The sequence below is a fragment of the Heterocephalus glaber genome, unplaced genomic scaffold (genome assembly GCF_053883595.1).
Source record: "Heterocephalus glaber isolate CG9 unplaced genomic scaffold, H.glaber_assembly_v1.0 deba00001524, whole genome shotgun sequence".
Lineage (NCBI taxonomy): Eukaryota > Metazoa > Chordata > Mammalia > Rodentia > Bathyergidae > Heterocephalus > Heterocephalus glaber.
The window spans coordinates 4,335-29,214 of NW_028258328.1; the positions used below are offsets into that span (position 1 = coordinate 4,335).

Here is a 24,880-nt window from a genome sequence, read left to right on the forward strand (position 1 = left end):
TGTTTCTTTTTCAGGAATGGAATGATTTTATGAAAAATCTTTATAGCTTAGAGTGCGTTGAAATCCTATTATTTTTCACTCATGTGCTTCACATTGGAGGCTCAGTGCATCCACACGTCCTGCCCCAGTAAACTGAGATGAAAAGGAAAGAGGCAGTGATGATTCTGTCTTTACTCCTATTATCACTGACCCCTGCAAAGCCATTCCTCAGAAGTTGAGGCACAGGATCCTCAAAGCCACCTGGGTTCAACCCACTTATTTAGCTTTTTTTTTCTTTTCTTTCTTTTTTCTTTCTTTTTTTTTTTACAAAAATTCTTCTCTATCACCAGCTGTTCTTGCATGGTCTGTGTTTATGGCTATCTCCCAACCACAGTGTGACCACTATGAGAGCAGGGGCCACATCTGATAGTTCTCATATGATCATGGTAATCCAGAGTGTCAGCCATAAAATATGAGGTAGGTCTGCCCCATCCACTTACAAGTGACATTCCTGAAAGCTAGATAAGTAAGGCACAAAGACAAACCAGAGGCTGGACTCTAACCCTCCCATCCAGTTTCTCTTGAAATTTTCTTGAGCATTGGACCCACATCTGAAGAGCTGATACTGCTTATTCAGCCAGGGGGGATACTCACTTCAAGTCTTCTAAAAGGTGACATTGGCCTTGACTTTGAAGTCACTTTTATTATCTCGTTCTCAGCTTTATTGTAATCTTTTCCATGGTGACATAATTTTGTCTTTGTTCTGTTTCCCCTTCTGCTTCCCCTGTTCTTTCATCTGACCTACGTCTCTGTTTAAGAGATTAAGTCGGGCCAGGGATTTAGCTCAGTGGTTTCGTCACTTGCTGCACAAACTCAGGGACCGGAGTTCGATCCCCGGTACCAAAGACAGAGATTAAGTCCTCTGCTCAAGATTAGGTTTCTGCTGCCCACTTCTTGGACACATTGGCTTCCTCAGAGGAGAGCTATAGAGGCTGAAACACTTGACTGATACTCTCTGCAAAATGAAAAACCATGAAGATAAATAGTTCTCTCCACTTAGAGAACTCTGTGATTAAGTTTATTCATAAGTATGAAGTATGATCAAAACCTACTGTGAATGTTTAAATTTTTTAAAATTACTATAGTCAATAAGAAATTGCCATGAATCCCCCTCAAAATACTCTCCCTTGCTTTAAACACATTTTGAAGCAGTTCTACAGTCCTCTTTCATGTCTTTAGTTGTGCTGTCATGGCTACCTTGATGTCCTGAGTTGATTCAAAACATTTATTTCTCATGGTCATTTTGACTTTGAGGAAGTTGAAGTCACAAAGAGCCAGATCTGGTAAGTAAGGTGGATGAGGATATACCTAAAACTTTATTTGATAGAAATTACCATAAAGGTTTTCAGTCAATGTAGGACATCTACGTAGCCATGAAAAGACACAAAAGAGGACTGCTTCCGAACTGCTTCAGAAAGTGGCAAGAATGATGGGATAAGTGTGAAGCAAGGAGAATATTTTGAGGATGATTTATGGCAATGTTCATTTTTCTGTAAAAATTTTTTAATTTAAACATTCACCATATGTTTTGGTCACACCTAGTATATTTCTTCAAATATCATGAAGCCTTCAAAAGATTTTTCTCCTAACTGGTACTAGCCAAAATAACTTTTATTCACCACACTGTATAATGAATTTATATTCATTGTTATGTAGATTATCATATATTAGACTAAATAGGAAATATTGCTTAAAAGTTTCATTAAGTTTGTAAGAGAGATTTTTTTTTTAATATGGTCATGAAAACTCATTTTTTTTACTCTTGTCGGCAACTTCAGCTTGTTTTTTTGTTTGTTTGTTTGCTTGAGGTTTTTTTTGTCTTGTTGTTGTTGTTGTTGTTGTTGTTGAAATAGGATCTTGCTTTGTAGTACAGGCTGGCCTTGAACTCACTATGTATCCCAGGCTGGCCTCAAACCTCAAACTCACAGCGATCCTCTTGGCATTTGCCTCTGGAGTGCTGGGATTACAGACATAAGACACCACACCTTAGTTTGTCAACAACTTTAGAGGCATGCAGAGGCCAAAAAGCACCATATCTTTAGGGTGGAAATGTGCAAAAAATCAGGTTTTTACTTTTTCCCCAAAATTATCAACAGTTTCAGCCTCTACGGGATGAACACGTGTGAAATGCTATGGGTATATTCCTGACTGTTATTTTAATTTTCATTTTATATATTTGAAAATTGAGCCTCTAAACACTTAGATATTTACCCAAGGTTACCCAGATTGCAAATAACAGAGCCGAGGTGTGAACTCATATGTTGAACACAAAAATCTGTATCTCTAACTACAAGTTAAATCAAAGCTGCAAAATTAAAGCGGCACTAAGTCGTCTGGCCCACCAAGAGGAAGAGAATGAGCTGAGAGGCGCTGGGCTCAGAGAATTGCAGCCCGGGACCTGCTGCCACCATGCTGGGGGAGGCTTTGAACTTAATGTCGCTGACAGCTGCTCACCTGTTCATTTTACCACCACACTGGGGCTGTTCCATAAATGAAAGTAAAAAGAATCCGTGCTGCAGCCTTGTAAACAGGAAGCCTCAGAGAACTTTTACCTCCACACTAACATCTCACTGCTACCTACTGCGAGGTCCAGATGGCCACTTGGGGACAGCAGAGGCTCAGGGGCAGCAAAAAGCAGAGCAGAGGCTGCAGATGAAAGAGCCAATTCTCCATTCTTCTGTGTGTCTCCAGAGATGAACACTGTGACCTTGTTCCCAGTCTCTGAGTTTCATGCCAGCTGTCCTCTCCTCTCCTCCCCTCCGAGAACACTCCACCACCAGGACTTGCCCCTGGAAATGGATCCTCCTGTGTGGGAGAGAGAATTGGAGATTATTTGCTGGAGGTGCAAAAAATAGGCATGTATCTCCAGCTTTTATAGACATATTATTGTTGTTTTACAAACTAGACAGAGGAGCTTCATTATTAATACAGTAAATTACAATTTGATATTTGTTTTTTCCTATTATTAACCACACAGTTATGATAAACATGTTTTTAACTCACTTAATAGAGTCCTGGCATCCCATAACCACCTGAGTTCCACCTGGTTAGCATGGAACAGGTTTCCTTGAGGTATTGTGCAGATAAGGTTGCTGGTTCAGGAGGTGCCCCATGCTGGGATTGCTATTCAGAGCACCTTTGTTGGGGACAGTCCCCCATTTCAGATGAGATCCAAAACAAAGCCTAATCATTTCTCATCCTTATACCTTGCCCTAAGGGAAGGTTTAAGGGTTCTTGGTCAGATTTCAACTCAGACAGGCTACCTAGGAATATTCTTAGGGCTTAACCTACTTAATTCCTCTCAGAGTTCCACTGGAAAGTGACAGGCTCCCAGAGGCTCTGTTCCTCCCACTGCTGGTCACAGAAGCTGCTACTGCTCTGTCCTCAGAGGGCCCTGTGGCCACCAGTCAGTTAAGTAATTGCTCTTGCTCATTTCTAAAAATGGCCAATCATAAAATTAGTTGATGAATGAAAGTTCCTGGAGAATTTCTAGCACTTTTAAGTCTTTGCTTGAATCCATAGTTTTTCTGCTTTAGTTCTCCATGAAAACACAGTGTAAGGATGGTCTTCAGAATGCTCTTCTGCCCGCAAAATGAGTCCAGACAAGATTATCAGTGAGATCACTGTCTTCCTCCATAGTAACAATATCACCACAAGTTTCTTTGCTGCCCCTGGAGCAGTCTACCCAGAAAAAGTCATCTACCCAGAAAGAGAGTATATTTAATATGATGTCTACTTTTAGATATCATAGAGCTCTTCTATGTTTAACAAATTTCATCAGAAAGAAGAATTTCAAAGTATTAACAAAATAACGAAAGTGCATTATTCAAATATTGACATAGACATAAAACAGTAATTCCTTATGTAAATATAGAGTTCTGGTTTATATTATCTCATTTAAATTTCACAAGTGACCCTATGATGTAAATAGTTCTCTATTTTATAGACAAGGAAACTGAAATTGATAAATGTAAATTTACTTGCTGAAGGGCACAGAGGCTTTGACAGAGGTCAGTCTTGTCTGAGGGTTTTGACTCAAGTTCAAAACACTATGCTTAGCACTAGAGTGGAAAACAGAGTGCTGTGAGACCAGAGAGGGAAGGTTCTGCTGATCCTTCACAGGTAAGGAAGCTTCATGGAAGAAGCAGGTCTTAAAGAATGGATAGGATAAATAGTGTTCAAGACGCAGCCAGGAAACCATGTGGCTGGCCCATACTGCATTTCCAGCAAGTGTTTGTTGAACAAGTATGAAGAATGAATGAATGAGTATGGAGGTAATCTGAGATCAGGAAAGCCTGATCTGAGAGGGTGGAAAGGCAGACATTCCCCAGCTATGTATGGGGGACAATGATAGTAGGACACGCTGGCCCTAGGAGAACATCCATCTGAACAAGCAAACCGGGCCAGACCTAGACTTACTGTGGTCCACAAGTCAGGTTGGAGGCACCAAAGGCCAGGCTCAAGGGCATTGACTCTGCTTTCCAGATGAGACCAGGGCTTCACTACTATTGACCAAGGAATTTTTTTTGAAGATGAGAATTTAAAAGAAACATGACAGCTTGTGGGATGGGATTTGAACAAACCCAGGGTTTTAAGAAGATAAACAGAATAATATGGAGAGTGTTTGATGATCCTGATTCTAAGAACCTTGCCTCACAGGAGATTTAAAGACTGATGAGGTCAGAAGGGATGGGGGAGAAAGAAAGAAAGAAAGAGAGAGAGAGAGGAAGAAAAGAAAAGAGAAGAAGAAGAAAAGAAGGAAGGGAAAAAGAGAGGGAAGAAAAGAAGGGACAGAAAAAGGGGGGGGACTTTTAAAACTTCTTACCCTTGATTTGTGACCAAAGAGACATATTACTGGTCACTCTCTTCATTAGGGTCTTTAAATCAGCAGGGTTTCCCAAGAGTTTCAAATTTTTCCTTACAAGAAAAATTAAATGAAGTAATCTCATGTCTAAAATGATCAAATATGTCTCTTAAATTAGGAAAATATAGGCTTATAATAAAAAATAGCCATAATGAAACTGTATGTCCTTTATTGATTTTACTATAAAAATATTTTCCTTTTGCATTCTTAATTCAAAGCAATAAAATGCTGATTTGATTGTAAAGAAAATAAAGAAAAATCTCTGTACTGTAGGAAGCTTGTCATTCTAATGGGTGTGTTACTCACAAGAACAGTATTTTGGCTGTATTGGAGTACATTGAAAGGAATTAGATTTAGCTTTGCCAAAATTTCTCTGTGAACGAGTCTACTATAACAGAGTTTTATTATATTCTTATTGAACTACAGCCAGTTGAAAGTAGAATTTCCTCACCATCCTTTTAAATTAGCCTTAAACTACAGACAAAAGACAAAAATCAATGTGCAAATTTAGCTTTCACTTTGGTTCCTTAAGAAATTTACCTATCATAGATGATAGGACATAGAGTAATTGAAAGTTTCAAAGTAGCATTTCTTATTTAATTTAAACCTGTTTAAGTGTCCACTAAGTCCTGTACATAAACTATTTATTCAATAACAAAGGTTATACTATGTAGGCCTTTATATAGGTCTATATAGACCTCAGTGATTCCTCAATATAACTGTCCCCCAAACAGTTTATGCGGCCTTGACAAATTAGAATGAAATTTTGTGTATCAAATTATAATAAAGATTGTTAGAAAGAATAGTACTTGACTAATGATAGAGTCTATTTAAATATTGTATTTTATTAAGATTTGCAAAGAATTTTGAATCTACAAATGAGAAGAAACACACACACACACACTATTCCCATTGGCTACCCCAGGTTTAATGCCATTAATTGTTCTAAGTGATACAGATGCTTTGAATTCCTAAATTCTTCTTAGGAAAAAAATAACTAAGAGTTTCTAAAAACTACCCATCTCTTTGAAACGAGTTCACTCAGAGGCTCACATTGCTCACTGTTGCACACACTGCCGGAGACAGTCAGCAAGACAATTCAAACATATGAAGAAAAGCAGGTAAAGGTGACCAGACACACAGAGAGAAAGGGAGAGAGAGAGAGAGAACTTGTGAAAGACCATCGTGCAGCTCCACAACAAGACCAGCATAAGGGAATGATAAGAAGAGGTTGTACTTGGAGACCTAGTGGCCAAATAGAAATGGGACCAACAGTGGAAACGAGGCTACATCATAAAAGATTTGCTTTGTTTTCATGGAATGGTATCTCCAAGGCCAGGAAGACTAAGAACAGAAAGGCAATACAATTAGCAGAGACCAAAAAAGTGATTAATGTAGCATGGCAGTGTCTATACCACAGAAGCAAACTGCTCCTTGCCAATGAAGCAGGAGGCTCTTCACCACCCATCAGGCAACTGGGTGCCTGGCATAGGAAAGAGAAGGATAAAGGACATATGGAGCCCTACTTCAAGAGTTGTCACAATTGATTTTTACCGAAAAAACGTAAGTGAGAACGATTGGCCAGAATAGGCTTGGATTGTAATAAAAAATGAAACTGAAAAAGAAAGATCAGGGGGCCTTGTTATAAAACAATCCACATAATTCCCATAGCATGGATCCGTCTCACCCTGTAATTGTACAGCACTGACCTCAGGCTCAGCCTGAGTGGAGTGTCAGGATAGTGCTGTGATGTCATGGGAAACCTGGACCTTTCAAATCCTCAAGGTTTAATGACACTAAATGCTGCTACTTTCACAATCGGCACATTTCAATGCAGCAATACTAGCCAATTTTAGGAAAACATTAGACGATTACAGAATTCCTTAAGGAAAAGGACACGTTGAGAATCTACAGTCTAAACCAGTGGCCTAGTTCCAATCTCGTATTAATTCTTGAGAAGATACTAGAAGAAATAATTCGATCATCATTTCAATACTGCACAAAATTCTAAGTGACTGCATCAGCTTAGTTGCAGTTGGAATGGAAATGAACCTCACAGCCACCAAGTCAGAGGGGAAAAACTATTCTTTATTTTTACATATCTTGATTTCATTTCCTCATGCTAAGCCCCCAGACTGCCTAACTGAGTCCAGTCAGGATGCCTCTTGGCCAATTCAGGTGGAGAATTTGCTTGCATTTGGCTTTAAAGTTCTCCCCTGATGTTTCCTTCCTGACCACGACCCCATGTGTTCTAAGTTTCACAAGGCACCCCTCATTCCCAGCTGGCAGGAAGCAAGCACCCACCCCTCCCATCCAGCCCCGCATACATAGAGTGCACAGGACTTCCTGCAGTGGGGACGGCTTTTCTCTGGCCCCCACTCAGCTCTCCAGTGCCTGTGCCCTCAGAGCATGCACACACCTACAACGTTGTGGACTCTCACGACAGGGCTCCTAACCTGGAGTTCACTGCGCTCCCCCTTCCGTGGCAGACCTTCAGATCTCTCCACTTCAACTCAGAATGGAACCCCAGGGATGATTCTGACACAGCCCACCCACACAGGCTGCAAACATCTGTAGAGGTGCAGGTCTAACAGCAAGTGGAAGCCAATATTCATACTGTCTCTACTCTCAGCTTCTTCTCAGATTGCTGAGGGGATTCTCCAGTGTTCCCCCTTCCCCTGCACGCATGCTCCTCTCTCCTCAGTGTGCACATGGCCTGGGAGAGGACCAGTTTCAACTGTCTGGGCCTCTGTCAAATCACTACCATTTTATATCTTAAGAATTTGGGATGTTGATTCCATTGGCCCATTTGTGGCAGCTCCCACCTGGACACATCATGCATGTCTCAGAGCCCAGTGGAGATAGCTGTGTGCAGGGGCACATTGCAGACCATGCTGCATGTGACGCCTCCCCCAGCCCATCTCATAGACAGTGTTCATTTGTACCAATTTAATTTGCCATAACTCAACTCAGCAAATATTTACCAACCACCATTCTGTTCCCCACCTGTACTGTGATTTATCCTCCATGATTTATCAAATTTCTACTCATCCTCCTCAAAAAGAACCACAGAATGGGAAGGAACCGCAAAATCCTAGGCAGTCAGGCATTTCCTTCAGTAACTGTTGCATCACTACACACAATCTGTACTGCTGCACCTGGCACATGTTATCACATGGCTATCAAACACCTGGCTCCATTATTGCCTGAAAAGCCCCACGGCAGTGGCTCTTTTCTGCTCACCTTCATATTCCTAGAGCCTAGTTCAGGCCTCTCACACCATAGATATTTGTTAAAATGCCCACTCTTCAATAAGGTAGGAAATAAATGGTGAATGAGAGAAGCCCTTATAGTGGTTGTGTCTCTTTAAAAGACAATTTACAGTACTATTTTTATTGTAATTATCACCTTTCAGCTATGTTGACGCTGTATGTACTTAGAGAAATATCTGTCCCTAAATAAAATTCTGTGATCTTGGGCTGGGGATTTAGCTCAGGGGCACCACGCCTGCCTCCCAAGTGCAAAGTCCTGAGTTCGATCCTCAGTATCAAAAAAAAAAAAAATTTATGTGATCTGTACAAATAGAGTCCCCAGGTAGTCCTGGCTTGTTTCAAAACATCAGGGAAACAGGAGCCCTAAATCTACCATTTTCTATATACAAAAAGCTCTCTCAAGTAATTACTTTCTTTGACTTATATATAGTAGGCATTTATCAAATATTTCATCAGTATTGAAATGATTTGTGACTGCATAAATTGTTTTGATGACAGTTGATACCCAAAATCTGTGCCTGATCAAAATGACTAATTACTAACTCTAAATCAAGAATACACCTAAAGCTACAGAATAAAACCCAAGATACTGTCTTGGCAGTGATCTTGCTAATATACAAATTTGATGCCATTTGTGAGTCTACTTTCTCCTTTGTAAGAGCCAGGCCACTACTTTTCACATCTGAAGGCTCCTCCCTTGGGAAGTGGAGTCACAGGAAGGGACTGACTTCAGTGAAAACCTCTCCAGGTTAGAAATGTGAGGAGACTATTTCTAAAGGGCAGCCTAAACATTTTATTTAAGTGGCCTCTCTCATGCTTTGTCTAGTTTCATTTCTGTTATATCATCTATACCAAAATTCTCTTACTGCTTGCAATTGCAATCTAGTCTGTGTCTAGCTTTATACATATGTTGTTGTTGTATTGTGTCTGAGATCTGAAAAATGGCCATCAATGTCCATACAGATATCACTCAGTAATGGGAAATGATTCCTTTACATAGAGCAAGCAGGGACTTAGGAGCTTTCCAAATGCTAATCATTTGTATTTACTGAGAGCAATTAAAGAATACATGCTAGAACCTGAAAACCATCTTTTATATTTTTCTTCATCTTGTAAGCAATCCATATATTTTCACTTGCGAAAATAGACACCCTTTTAGCCTAACAAGACATGAGAGAATAATTGTAAAAAATGTCAAGATCACTGGGGGAATAGGGAAATAGAATAATACTTCAGAAAACATTTTACCAAAACAAATTCAAGTGAAGATTTATAATTCATGTACAAAGCTCCTTTGTATGATCAAAACAAACATCATCCATGCCACTAAGTTCCATGTCTAACATAATTTTGTTGGAGAGAAATCAGGCATGAGATAAGCTGATAAGAGGTTTGCTCACAAATGCATAATTATTGCTGCAATGACTAATTCTCATTTTAAGCAGCGCAATTCTATCAGTGGACGTTTGGCCAGTTTGTTAGCACCGTGTTTTAAGAACCTCTGATAGAACAACAGAGAAGAGAATTATCTATCACCACTCCCTGGGCACTTATTACACAGCATAATAAAGAAAAATAGAAGTGAACTAGATGTTTCATGCCCTGCTCATTTATTAGCTGATGCCTTTAAAAGCTGAATGTCATTGCCAACTATTGTTGTGGCAAATGTTTCCTTCAGCATTTAGTTTACAGATTGCTAGTCTCTCCCATGTACACTTTTACATGAAGTAGCACCACATTCTATCCATTTTCTATGAAGAAATTTTACACCATAGCCCCTCAACAAGCTACCTCCATTTGGCTTTGGTTTGGGAGACACAAGTGAGTTTTGTGAAAGTGTTTACACAGCTATCAGCCTTCAGCATCAATAGACAGTCAGCTACTCCCAGTGCCATGAGCCCAAAGCCCGTGACTGACAAGGGCCAGCATTCACTGTCCCTGTTTATGTAAATGCTGATGCACTGATCACCCCAGGACATGCTGTTTGCTGCTTCTCAATTCATGCTGTCATGGTCAGGCTCCCAGGCAGTCTGTCACTTATTTTTGTAGATTATATCTGGTAACACTACAAAGTGGTATAATTCATCTATATGAAGTAGAAGTAACAGAATACAAAAATAAGAAAGATTCCAAGTAGACAACATCAACCCAATAGAAGAAAGAGGGTTTCTAGTGTAGGTCTTAATAATGCAACTGGGTCCAGTACATTATATTGATGTCCTCTTCCAAACAATTGGCAGATGAAGAAAACCAGCTCATGGCCCTCCTACCAGAAAGCTCTTAATCTGTGAGATTTACCAACGATGACTCATTAGTAGCTGATTAGGAGCAGGAAACTTACCTAAATATAACATAAATAAAATTTCAAAGGAAGGAATAAGCATTCTTACATTAAACTTGAAGCCCTCAAACACCCACATATATGACTGTTCTTCATAAGCAGGAGCCATAATGTCGAGCTTCAGCAGCAACATTGTGCCTTGAACCAAATGCTTGAATGCAAAGTTTCTACAGTAAAAACACAAGTTAGGGAACAACTGGGTTGCTGCCAAGGTTTTCACCAGATATAAGCGCTTGGACAGACCCTGCAGGAAGGGTCTCAGGCTCTTCAGCAAGAGCCAAGGCACTGAAGTAACTGAAGGTGAGAGGTCTGTCTGGAAATTATCCGAAGGGCCTACCAAACAGCTGAGGGGACTTTAAAGAACATGCTTGCTTATGAAATTTGAATTTCTTTTTCAGAGAAGGTAAAAATGATCTGTTCTCTACTTTCCTTCTAAGTGGACATCAAAGGTCAAAAATATACATGACAATTGAAGTTAATGAGAACAATTGAATCCCTCAGTTTAGAACCTTAGTAAAATTTGTTGTATAGCCTAGAACTAAAATTGGGCAAAAGGGCAGTGTTCTTTCTCTTATCCTAAAATGCTGGCAGCCCAGTCCAAAGATATCATCAAAACCAACTTAATCTTCCTTCACTGGTTATTTCTATCTTATTCTGTCTTTTGTTAATCACAAACACATCAGTACCCTCAAGGATGCTTCTCTACTGCTCCTGGGATGCTTTCATGCACACACAAACTGTTTATTACCCAAACCATCTCTCAGGAACAGCCCCCATCTGAAAGCCCCCACTTGGCATTTATTACAGTTCAAATTTAAAATATTATTTACATATCAACTCAATGGCTTGGGGAAAAATGCTACTCCTATTCAAGTTAGAAAAGGGATTATTAATTAACCCTTAGTGCAAAGAGCAAGAGACCTGCATAAAATACCTGGTAGACACTAGTACTTCAAAATTGAAAAAAAAAAAAAACAATAATAAAAAACCCCACTGATCCTCCAACCAAATGCCCTTCCAGCCTCCAAATCAAACTTCTCATCTCAACATCAAATCTCCATGTTATCTGACCGCACAGTTTCCCTCCCTGCCATGGTGCCTTCATCAGACCGCTGCATTCTCCCACTGGATTTCCACTTCGCTCTACATTAGTTTGATGTGGGCCACTTTCTCCACCATCATCTACAGTTGTCACTGCCCCTCTGTGGCCTGAGCTCTCCTCTCTACAGTGAAGGCATTCATTTAGGTGCTTTGCAAGGGTTCTCCACCCTCCAGGGTTTTATGGGTCCATCTAGAAGAACTTCTGATTCTCTCTGTACTGTGTCTCCCACTCCTCTCAGATGGGCATTTTGGGCTCCATTTAATCTAGATGACTTATTGGTAGACTCAGTACCTTTGCCCCTACTGTCCATCTCCCACCTCCAGCCGCAAAATTCTTTCACCTCAAAGTCGTTCAGGATTTTCTAGTTTTATGACATTTCTATCCATCTCTTTTCCTGTAAACTAATAAAATTCTCCATGATCATCTCCTATGGTAAAAAGCACACGGTCTGCCTTGCATGTATAAATGCATACTAACAAAATATACCTTCATCAAGTCTAAATTGAGCTCCAAATGAATATACATGCTGTATCTTATACCCCCGCGGTAGACTGTAAGCTTCCTGAGGACTCTCTTTTCTCTCCCTCTCCTCTCCCTCTCCCTCTCCCTCTCCCTCTTCCTCTCCCTCTCCCTCTCTCTCTCTGTTTCTCTCTCCCTCCCTGCTGCCAGGCCAGGACTGCTTTCAGCGGGTGAGCACTGGGGAATAGTTGAATTGATTTCAATTAATTCCGTATTTAACTGAATCAAGCAGAGGATGTCACAAGCTTGCATTTATAACTAAAGAGAGCACAATTGTGCAGCTGTCCAGAGTCTCTGGGGGCTGAGGGGAATAAAATGAGGAGAATCCTCAGAAGCCAGCTGACTGCTGGTCAAACCAGGTGCAAGTTGGGAAAAAATTCTATAGTGAATGAAGGAAAATAAGATGCACAGTGGGAAAGAATACTGACATTCTTGCAAAGGAACCTTAAAGTATTATTTTTACAAAGAATACAAGGATCATTTCAGTTCCCTTGTTGACTAATTTGTATGTTCTTCCCACAGATACATTCAGAAAAAGACCTATTGTTTGTTTTTCTGCATGCCGACACAGTATCCATTGTTTATAACTATAATCATAGCACACATAGTTGAAAATGTGGGATCAGGGACAAGCTGTGTCTCCCCTCTGGGTCTTTAGACAGTGAATACTGTGTTCTTTATCTCTTATCACAGCTCTTTTGTCAAACATTTTGTGATTTCTTCCCCTAGACAAATTTATAGTTTGTTATCAACCATAAAAATGTCAATTCCCTTGATTTGAAACATTTAAACTTTGAGGCGTGTGTCTCAAGATGAGTGTGAACTGAGGCACCTGTTTCATTTTGGAGACAATTTTTTACTATTGGTTACAAAGCTAGATTTTTCCAGCATGTATATTCATTTGGAGCTCAATTTAGACCTTCATCAAGGTATATTTTGTTAGTATGAGTTTATACATGCCAGGGTTGTTATGCCTCCTGGCCCCCAGAGCAGCAGTGGGGGGCATTTGTCAGGCACTGGACAGGGGGGACATCTGTAACTCTCTATAGTGTAGCTGTCACCAGATCAGCATAGAAAACACCAGACACTTCTGCACTCCTGGGATCGCCATTTTTCCAAGTCCTGGAGACTTCTTACTATTCTATAATTCATAATCCCAACCCCATAGCCTATAGGAAATAAAAAGCTTTTAAAAAAACACTTAATAACTGGTTTTCCTGATTTAAAAATTACAAGTTGCCTGATATGTACATTTGAAGCTTTTAATTAAAATAAATATTTATAACAACAAATATAAAATAAATATCAAACATTAGCATATAACTTCAGAGAAATTTTAAAGTATTCATTTTATATTGGTGATAGCCTATAAAAAGTTTTAATTGGACACTTTTTATTTTTATAAATATAATTTATAGAAGCATAATTTGTGTTTTAATCATTTTCATGAGACTTTTATTAGATTAGAGGGGTGGTGAAAGTGAGTATCAGACTTCTAAATGCCTAGAGGGAAAAATTTTAGCTTTGTTTTAAATTTGTTTTCAAGGGCTGATTTAAACCTTCTGAGGTAACCTGTGAAGAGTTAGGGTTAGAGTTAGTACCTTTACCATCGCTCACCTTAGGTTGCTTCAATTTTCTCATCAAGTGTGGAAAGCCATTGGGAAGACAATTTTTCCCAGGGGCTGAGACAGGTAGCTCTGAAGAGGGATCTAGAGATTGTGTGGGGAACTTGGAAAGCCTCTGCCCTTTCTGGACACCTGGGAGAGTTTAGCTGAGGAATCTGTTTTGTTTAAACTTCATATTATTTAATATGATGACTTCTTTTCAATGATCATGCTTGAAGATTTTATATTCAAAGTTAAAAACTGCATAAGTTTGTCATATTTTGAAAGTATTCCTAAAAGAATTTCAAATTAAAGTGTATTTTAAATGTAGTACATATTTTAAATATGTTGAAACAGTATAGAATCAGGGACTTCTCAAATCCATGTTGGATTGTCAGACTATTTCTTAATATGAATCAGATTTAACAATAAATAAGGTCATCTGTGATAGAGATTAGTCATGTAAGTTATTATGCATCCCCTTGCAATTCAGGGACCAAGCTATCCTTTCTCTGGAAGCAAGTCATAGCCAGTGTTCCTGTGCCCTGGGTCTTTACTTTAGATCTTGCAGAACTTAGTTTCAATCCTTCTTCTTAATCTCTCTTTTGTTCTCCACTCCCCTTTCCCTCATTCCCTTCCTCTCCCTTATTCCTTTCTCCTTTCATATGTTTGTGTCTGAATTTTTTTTTTTATTTCCACCTGTCTGTCTTTTCCAAAGCAGAAAACTCTCAGGCACCTCACAGGTGATTCCTGGATGCTCAGAGCTATGTGCTTTCTGCCCATCAAGCAAAAAGCAGATTAGACAAGCATCCAGGGGTTACAAACTCTGGTTGTTCTAGTGGCATACCTATACTGCAGAGGTTGGCTTTTACTTTTTTAGGAAGTACCTGCTTCACCCGTCCAAATAGCCTATTTGTGAAGACATTGGTGTCCAACTATTTGGAGCTACAAAAATTAGTCCTAAACGCTAGATGTGTTGGCCTGCTTGGCTGTATGAATTAGCCCAACTGCTGAGACTCAGACACACTCAATTTTGCCTTCAGTGTCCTTGGGGTTCTTTCTTCTGCTTCCTCCAATCTTTCACCTCTTTCCCCCTTCTTCCCCTCCTTTCTGCACCTTGCCTATCTTGGTCATCAGTAAAGTTGCAGACGTCAGACTTTGGGGGCCCTTCCAAGTGATTCCCCTCAAAATTGATTTCCACAGGTTGCAGTACAGGACTCTCACTGCTCTCTTGCCATGTGGGACTCGTCCTCTTCAGCTTGAACTTAGTTTGGAGTTGACTTCCAGAGGGGTCCACATTGGGTGACTCTGAACTCTTGCTGTGACGAGAACAAAGTGACACTCTCCAAGAGATCAATTGAGCAGGTCTTTGTCCATTCACAACAGAAAGAGCATTTGGGGATGTGCTGGTCCTCTCGGCCCCAGAGAGATGATTAGCATTGGATTATTTCCCTATTTCATTATAACAAACTACCAAATATGTCAGCTAATTATTTATTTCCTTTGTAATTCTTTGAACCCCAATTTAATCTAGGGGTGATCGAATCCGAAGAGAGTGTTGCAAGAAAAATGTAATGAAATACACAACTCTGATCATATTTCCTGGACTATTTGACCTTGAAATTTATGAATTCCTGTGTCCAAGAGGCAGAGCATTGAACAGCCACCTCCCCTGTACTTTCCACATGTTCTCATAACTCAGCAATTTCAAATCTATGTAACTTCCTTTCCAGCCACAAAAGATTTCCCCCCATTTCCTGGAAGTACATTCTATGATTTGTAACCATCATGGCCAAGAACAATTACTTTCAGAGATGCCTGGCCCTGCCTCCCTGAGGTCTGCTGTTCCTCTCCTCTGCTTCCTCCCTCCCCACCTTACAATGTTCTTCTTCTGCATCCACAAATGGAGATTCTATGACTAAAGACACCCCTACTGTTTGCCTTCCCTACCAAAATTTTAATGTTACTGTGTTGGAGAGCAAAGACTGGTTTCATGAGGTTTGATCTTCATAACTTCCCTTTCCTTTGACCCTGCTAGCAACTCTTCTTTAGCCTTCTACCTCCATAGGTGTCTGAGCTGGGCCCTCGCCTCTGGGCGTCTTTACCTGTTTCTCCCTTCTTTCTCCCCACAACCCCAATTCTGAGAATGGATTTGAAGGACTGCCACATGTTTTATTCCTGCTCAGACCTTGTCTTCCTCATTGCTGGCTATTTTTCCTGGCTTGTGTCAGGGCCATATCAAAAGTAATATGTCCATGGCCAAAATCATTATTTTCCTCATAGGACTTGTGTAAGAATTAAATGAAGATGTTCACTAGAATAGGAACCACACAGTGTGTGGGCCATGACGAGCATCTTGGGATTGTAATAAAGCAGAGTGACAGTTACCACCACTCACGAACAGTCCCTGGCTCCTTGTTGTCCCTACCAGTGACACTATTCTTCCCTGATCACCTGTGTTCTATATATTACAGCGGTCTTCACTCTGCCTTCCCTTTTGCCAACACTCATCTGTTCCAAGGCCTCTCATTCTCCAGGGTCATGGGACTGTCCCTGCAGTCTCACATTGATGCAGGACATTGGGCAAGGTGTGCTCTATGCCTTGGAGAGTGACACAGGAATAAGGCTACCTACCTCAGCAGGATTTTGGGTGACACAAGGCAAAACTGTAACTAATGACACCCACTTGCAGTGAGTAATGGCTTTATAAATGTTACCTAGTGTTGACATATGGAATAGAATCTTGTGGGGGACCTCAGTGGTAGATTGCATGGAAGATTAGGTTATCATCTATTATATTCTACAATCAAAGATGCCAAGACATAGGTAAAAATTAGTATGCCTGTACATGACACAAAACCTGGGATGAGGAGATATTCAAAAGACTGAGAGATACCTAGATAGATAGGTAGATAGATGATAAGTAGGTAGGTGGATAAATAGTCAGAAAGATAATTAAAACTGGAACTTAAAATGTTCAATATAATTTCCCTTCTATTAGAAAAAAATACGTATTGATTAATAGATATTTAATTTTTACAGTAAGAAATTTCCTGTTCAAATACAGTTACAACTGGTTTCCCATTAGTACTAGTCAATTTTGATCCCTGTGGACATTTTTGGTGCTCTCAGCTCTTCTAGAAATACTGCAAATCTATTTTGAAAAACCTTTAGCTATGAAAGAAGAAAAAAATACCATCTGTAAATGCTTTTGTCTAGAAGTGTATCATCAAAATAGAGTCCCATTCACCCACTGTTCATATGAAACGGATGGCTATTTTCTATTCTTATTTTAAATTTCTCTCTTTACCTTTGCTTTTAAGGGAACTGACAAGGGAATGATTTCGAGCAAGGACTATATTATCTTTCAAAGGGACATTGAACTGGCTACATCCAAATGGAAATTTAAAATAATAGTTTTTCCAGTTCATGTCAGAGGCACAAAACAAAAAAAATGCAAAAGTGATGTCGTGTAGAGCATTTGAAACTTATCATGACTTTACTATTATTATGGGAAAGAGGTTCCTAAGTATGTATTTTTCTGACTCCCACTACCATGCTAATATGGGATGTGATCAAAAAATACAGTAAATGTTTACTTTTATTAAAATTACTGCAGTAAAAGACACATTGCCATTAATCACCTCAACATACTCACCCTCACTTTAAACATACTTAGCCCATCATTCTTGCCACTCTCTGAAGCAGTTCTGGAAGTCCTCTTTTGTGAGTCTCTTTAGTTGCACTGGCTGCCTTGATGTCCTGAACTGATTCGAACTCTTTACCTTTTATGGTTATTTTGACTTCAGGGAAGAGCCAGAGTTGCATGGTGTCAGATTTTGTGAATAAGATGGATGAGGGTACACTGTAATGATTTTATGAGCCTGCCTTTCTGTTGGATGGCACTAAGCAACATTCACTGTCAAGATGCTCAAGAAAGGGGACTTCTCTAACTGCTTCACACAATGGCAAGAAGATGAGATAAGTTAGTAGGGTTTGAAGTGAAAGGGAGTATCTTGAGAGGAGTTAGTAACCATGTGTCTTTTATTGTAATTTAAAAAAATTACAGCATTCACCTTTTTTTTTTGTTTTGTTGTTTTTGGTACCAGGGATCAAACCCGGGTCCTTGGCTTGCAAGGCAGGCGGCGGAACCACTAAGCTAAAACCCTGGCCATTCACCTTATTTTTCAATCACCCTTGTATGTGTGAATCTCCTGGGGAAAACTGAAGTTAATGAAAAACCCTTTATCTAATAATACACTGTCTTTTTTGTAATACCATTTTAACCTAGACTTGAAGATATTTTCACCACATGACTGGAACTATTTTTTCACTAAAACGATTTTCAAAATTTTAACAATACACATTACCTGTTTTGATTGTGAGAAATGTCTTTTGCAAATATAGTAATTAAAGATAGGTCAGTAAACGTAAAATTATTGTCTTCAAAGGTAAGAATTCATCATTTTTTCAAAAACCAGTATCAAATACCTAGATGGTAATGAAAAAAATAACAGCTCTGTCTCTATAGTACTTAGCACACATTAGGTACTTGTGCTGAGCTGTCTTTATGTGATTTATCTCTTGGTGCTCACACTTGTAGGAGGTGGAGGGTATTACTGTCCTTTGCAAATGATCACTATAAGCCTCAGAGATGCTAAGCACCTTGCCCAAGGTCACACAATGGAATCGGTGGTATCCAGAGGCAGAGGCAGGCTGGCCAGCTCCAGAGTCTGAGTTCCTGAGGGTTATGCTGTAGGAAGTGTGTTACACTCTTGCTGACTGCAGAGGGCCCAGCATCTGCCCCAGGGTCTGGTAATAACAGGACTTAATGATCATGTATGAGTAAATAAATAATTACCAATAACGTTAAATGATTCAACCAGCCCCTGAGCACTTAAAGGTAAGACTGATGAGATGTTTCCTGCCCTCAGCTAAGCTGCAGTCTGGTCTATGCAACTTACATTCATTCAAGGTAAACCAGCAATTCTAGCCCAGTTTCCACAGAGGCCTTTAGTGGGACCATACCCCAGGAGCTCATGTCAGCCACAAACAGCGCTTTCAGGTGTGTGCATCACCTTAGCACTGATCACAACCTATGAAGGAGGTACTGTTGTTGCCCTACTTTCCAGTGTGCAAGCTGAGGCACAGAGCTTGAAGAACCTGGGTGTCTTGATCACACCAGCAAAAGATGGCAGATCCAAGATTCAAACCTAAGTTGTGTAGCTTGAAAGAGCTCACCCTGAACCATCAGGCCTGGCCACAGGCCTGATGTCTGATGCTTCTTGGAGAAGAGGAGTAAATGGCAGAGGAGGGGATAAAGAATGTGGTCAGACGGCGTGTAACTGTGAAAGGATCCAGGAGGGGAGAGTACTCTTCCTTCCAACCTTTCCCAGAACTCAGTATCCAACTTAGTCCCAGAGGCAACCTCTGTTCTGTGTGGCCCATGCATGTGTAGATAATAAACCTGTTCATATATACATGTGCATCGGTATATATACATACACACATATGTAAACAGCTAGGGATGTATGTGTATTAGACATAGATGTCTATCTCACTGTATTTAGTAATGTCTTGAGCATTTTAAACTTATTGAGTGGCATCATAGTATATGTGTATTTCTCAAGACTTGCCTAAGGATATAAGACATTTAATCATTAAAGAATAGAAAGTGACAAGTGTTCACTTTTTTAATTTAAAAATGTAATCGGAGATGTGGTACTTGGAAAGGCAAAAAGGATAGAAATTTGCTTTGATAAAGACTGACAACTGGAGGACTCTTCTGTTCATCTTTGTCTGCTGTCAGTTCTGAGCATATATTTTTATTTTAAATATATATGCTAATTTATACATTGCATATATAATATACATTTTTAAAGACCTAAAGAAAAGGCAACTATTTTTTTCTAATATGGAAAGGGAAAGTCCGGGTCCCTTATAACCCTTGTACCAAAAATCAGAACCAGGGACTCTGGTGCCTCCTCAGGATGAGACCACCCTGTTGCAGTGTGCCCTCGGTTATTGATTCTGTCATCTATAATGTTTGCATGACCTCAGGCTAAGGCGAATAATATTAACCTTGGACTCTAAGCACCAAGGATATGGACGTGGGCACGAGTCACATACTTCTCAGTTCATGCATACTTTCCGAACAACACACAGCCATGAGTAGGAGAGGGAAAAGATTGAATTTCACGAGCAGCATTCCAGATGTATTGACAGAACTGCAACAAGAGTCTTTTCTCTAAGCAAGGGTAGATCTTAACCTTTCTGTATTCAGAGTGAGGCCACTGGGTAATGATGCTTGGTAAACCACTTGGTAAAGTGGAAATCTTCACTAGTTTTAACACCCTTGTGGCCATTGTTTTGGATGTTTCTTTAACACGGTGACCAGCTCTCCCAGTTAGCTTGGGACTGAAAAGTTTCCCAGAACACAGGACTTCCAGTGCTGATCCAGGATGGCTGGTCACCTACTCCTGTATGTCTGAGTCTGCATTCATAGGCTTTGTGTGCTGAGACAGTTCAGAACCTGTGACTGGGCTGTATCAGCAAAACAGGTCCCCTCTATAGGGTCAGGATCTGTGCATTCTCTCTTCCTTTCTCATTTCTGATTTTCCTTGAGCCAAGGCTTCTTGTGTTCAGTAAAATATGAGTTTTTCTTATATGACACTCATTATTTCCCACTTTATAATGTATTAAAGAACTATAAGGAAAGCTAAAGAGATGGTGGCATATGGGAATTATAAAACATAAGAGGAATTATGAAAAAAATGAATACTTTAACAGAACTACAGAATTAGTGAATATTTTAGTATTAGTGAATACTTTAACAGAGTTAGTGAAAACTTTTAATTTACAGAGTTTGTCACAAATCCATTTCCATTTCATTACAATACGTATATTTGATCCCAATCAATTTTGAAGAGCATCTATAAGTTCTTGAAAGAACAAGGAAACTATATGAGTCAGTTCACACCCAGATTTCTCTGGGCTCTGCTGCTATTGTATACATTTATGTCCCAATTTGTTTAAGAAACAGAGTTATAAAAAGATACTTGTTCCTGACCTCAGGAACTTCACCTCCTTCCAAGGGATTCCCCCCACTATACCTCTGCATCAGGCTCTCCTCACAACCTGTGGCATGAGGTGAGACTGAGTAAAGACCTCCCATTCATTCACCTCTTTATTATTCACCTTCTTCCGAAATTCAAACCAACAAATCCTTACAACCAGCTACCAGTGCTCGAGGGAGACAGAAAGGAGCAAGCCATGCGCCTCACATTCATCGGTGTCTGGTAGGTTTAAGCTGCTCCTTAGGAACCTGAGCCTGTTGCTAGCCTCAGACCACTACGTGGCCTGTGTGATGAGACCAATAACTGCAACAGTCTGGTTTCCTCATGTACATAATTGGCAGCTACAATGATGGAAGGTATGCAAAGGCCTCTCTGAAACCAAAGCATATTGCAAACTTGCAAATGTTTGTTGCCATCATTTTGGGAGGAGACAGTCCTGCCTTCCTGGATGTGGGGGAGGCCAGCCATGAGTCAGGTGCAGGGAGTCCAAAGGAGGAAGCAGCTGTGACCCTGAGGCTCCCAGACATGGACTTGGGGCTGGAATAAGAATGACAAGAAGACTTAGAAGAGCCTGAGGCATCTCAGAAGCAGCCAAATAAACAGGGGACTTGAGCAGGCCTGTGGGGAGGCTGCTGGGAGGAGAACTCAAAAGATAGCGGTGGTAGAGACAGACAGAAACAGAGATGGACAGAGCAGGGTAGGGATCGCCCCTGAGGGCAATACCAGGGAAAAGGGGAGAGAGGCAGACGGGAGATACAGAAGGAGACAGTGTCCACTGTCTGAGAGTTAAAAATGAAATCATAGCTAAGGAATAAAATGTAGGATTAAATCTTAGTGGAAAGTCTCATACAGTGAATGATTTCTGAGTCCCTCTGCAGTCCCAATGCTCTGCCATTTCTGTCCTTCACTGCTGTTAAACACATAGAGATATAAATATCTGCATACATATATATATGTGTATGTATGTACATTATAGATTCAGATTTTTATCCCCAAGTTTTCCCACAGTCTGCCAACAGTAATAGAACAAGTTACATAAATTGCCACCAACTGTCAGATTTTCAGGATTCTCCATTCTCAGAGTTCAAAGAGAAGTAGTTGCAATGAAGGTTTTCACATAGAAATGAAAAACTGTAAACCTAGAGGGGCCTCCAGCAAATAGATCTTGGATTGATTTCTTTTTTTGAGATTTATCTAAGCAATTCATATCAGAAAATGAAATAAAATATATATGTTTTTGCCTAAATCTCCTGGATATTGAGAAAAGACCAGATTATCTGAGCTTCCCTAAGTCCTTTTGCATAAGGTGACAAAGATTTTTGAAGGTGTGGTTAGGAGGCCAGGATCTCAGGCAGACCTTAGGATTCCATCTGTGGGTGCCTTTTTCATCTCTAGTCACTTGGGCAGGAGGGACAGGGAGTCAAAAGCAAGCATCCTGGGGAGACACAGAGTTTTGGACACGGTGGGGGCCACATATTCTGCTGCGTGTTTCATGGAGTTTGTACCATTCTGAAGGGCTGAGACTGCAGATGAGGCCATTTGCCCCTGCCTCTCTCTGTTCCTGACTGTGCACCTGCCTTGGCCACTCACCCAAGAACATTTTACTTAAATCACTGGAGTTGAAGTTAGGACCCTTGCTGTGGATCAAATGCACTATTTTTGAAGATTTATTTTGATGTGGGAAGAAACTTTGCTTGCCTCTGGTGTCTGGTTGATGGTGTTTCTCCTCTCCCAGTTCATTAGCTCATGTAACTGCTTCAGAGTGCATCACGCTTTCGAGTGCCCTCAGGGAGAAGATAATTCTGCTCTTTTTGAGACGAAGGGACAGTGATGTCAAATTCTGGGCTTATTAAAAAGCATGGTGTCACCAGCTCATCAGGAAGAGCCACAGGCAGTATACAAACACTGCTCTGGTCTTGTGGCTTTATAAGACTAATTACTTCTAAAAGAAAATGAGAAGTTATCTGTCACTTAGGCAACGTATGTAAGAGCTCTTTGCAGGCAACAGAGGTTTGGACAAATGATTCAGTGCACGTTTTACACTGTGTTTCACAAATCATACCTGGTGTAGTTGTTCACAGCATTTCATACCTGAGGGAGGTGTGATCAGGTTTTAATTAGTCTGCTGTAAGGTGAAAATAGATGGTGCATGCTAATAGTCAAGACTGAGGGTATACTTTCATGATAAGTAGTGATTTCCAAGAGAAGTCATGATTAACTTTGAAACAAACTAAAAACATGGAATGATATCCAACTTGAATTCAGTGATATGGTCTGGGATAGCTCTAAAGGGATAGCTCTAAAGGGATAGGTCTAAAGGGATAAATCTTTGTCATTTCACTCAGGAGCACAGGCAACAGCATTTGCAGATATTTACCAAAAGGTGTGAGATAGGATTGTTAACATTAGCGCAGTCTCTAGAATAATTTCCCTATCAGAGTATTCATATATTTTAATAGACAACTGATAGACTACTGGAGTCCCAAGTCCTTTTATTATAAATTCTAACCCATCTTTATGTCATTACTATATTCAGTTTTCCCTAAGATTATATGAGTCAATGTAAAAACTCTCACTTTTCCCTCTCAGATTAATGTTTTCTGTATTTAAATACTTTAAATTTAAATTTTAAATTTGTTTTTTGTTTGTTTGTTTGCTGTACTGGGGATTGAACCTGGAACCTTTACACTGAACTACATCTCCAGCCCTTGTTTATTTTTCATTTGAGACAGGCACTCACTAAATCACTAAATTGCCCAAGCTGAGCTTGAACTTACCATCCTCCTGCCTCAGCCTCCCAGAGCGAAGACATTCAATACCACACATATTTTTATATGGAAAGCATTAACAGATTTGTCGTACCCTGGCTGTCACTCTCCCCCTGGTCTTTTCCCTCATTTCTGCCCATCACAAGGGAGACACCAGATCTAGAGCCATGATGCAATGAAAACCTAGAAACTAGGAAAATGGGCCGGGGATTTAGCTCAGTGGTGCTTTGTCTGTCTCGCAAATGCAAGGTCCTGAATTCAATCCCCAGTACAAAAAAGAAAAGGAAAGAAACTGGGAACATGCAGAACAGGATAGTGGGGTGATCCTGAGGCTAGAACATCCCTGTAGATTTGTCAGGAGCTGAGAAGGGAGAAAAACGAAGATCATTAAGCCATGCCCCATGGGGCATGGGGTGGAGGGTGAAGGAGGGATGCACAGAGAGGCTTCTTAGAGTCCTGGAGAAGGGAGAGGGGGACCAGAATAAAGGGAAAAGCTTATAAACTGACAGTGGTGGCACATATCTGAAATCCTAGCACGTGGGAGGCTGAGGCAAGGGAATCATAAGTTCAAGCCCAGATCGGGTTAAATTCTCAGAGATAGAAATATGAAATAAGTTAACTCAGGAAATTTAGTTAAGAAAATATGCTAACATTTGTTTTTCTTTTTCCTGAGCCTTGAAATAAAATAGTCTGGGTTTTTTTATTTTGCCATCATTTACATGTATTTTCAGTTTACCAAATATGGTTGATGTTGAACATTTCTCTAGAATTTTATTTCTTTTCCTTCATAAATTGTAAATATTCATCAGTATATCAATGTTTTGGCTTTTTAAAAAGCCATTGAAAGTGAGAAATTTCTTTAAATGATTTTTTTAGTAACAGATTACTTTAAAATCTACTGTGCCGTACTATTTATGTCTTACTGAGAAAGGACATCCTTCTTGTTGAAAGTATTCTGTGCTCTTCTCGTTTTATATATAATTTAGAGGCTAGTTAGTCTCCCTCTGCTAAAATGAAAATAATGACCATTGGCCAGTATGTCTGCCAAATAGAACAGGTGACATCCAATGTTTCAAGAGTCTGAAGAAATGCTCAATGAGCAAAGAAATGAACGTAAAGAGCCCAAATTTTGCAACATGTAAGTAAACACAGCCTCCAGCAATACTGAAATCAGTTATCATTTTCAGAAAAATCCTTAGTTCCTTATATATATGACATGTCCATTAAATTCAACACTGTTTACTTTAGATGTGAGAATAGCACACTTACCTTCTGGCTCCTCATCACAGGACGAG

At 40.0% G+C, this 24,880-nt stretch overlaps 1 long non-coding RNA gene across 2 annotated transcripts in view; it reads right to left on the reverse strand.

Annotated features, from left to right (window-relative positions):
- Nucleotides 1-335: 335 nt before the first annotated feature.
- Nucleotides 336-24,880, reverse strand: part of LOC147824916 (uncharacterized) — a 187,405-nt gene continuing 162,860 nt past the window's right edge. For both annotated transcript variants that reach the window (XR_015441615.1, XR_015441614.1), the window contains one exon: nucleotides 336-2,844. This is a non-coding gene — a long non-coding RNA (uncharacterized LOC147824916). The remainder of the gene's footprint in view (nucleotides 2,845-24,880) is intronic.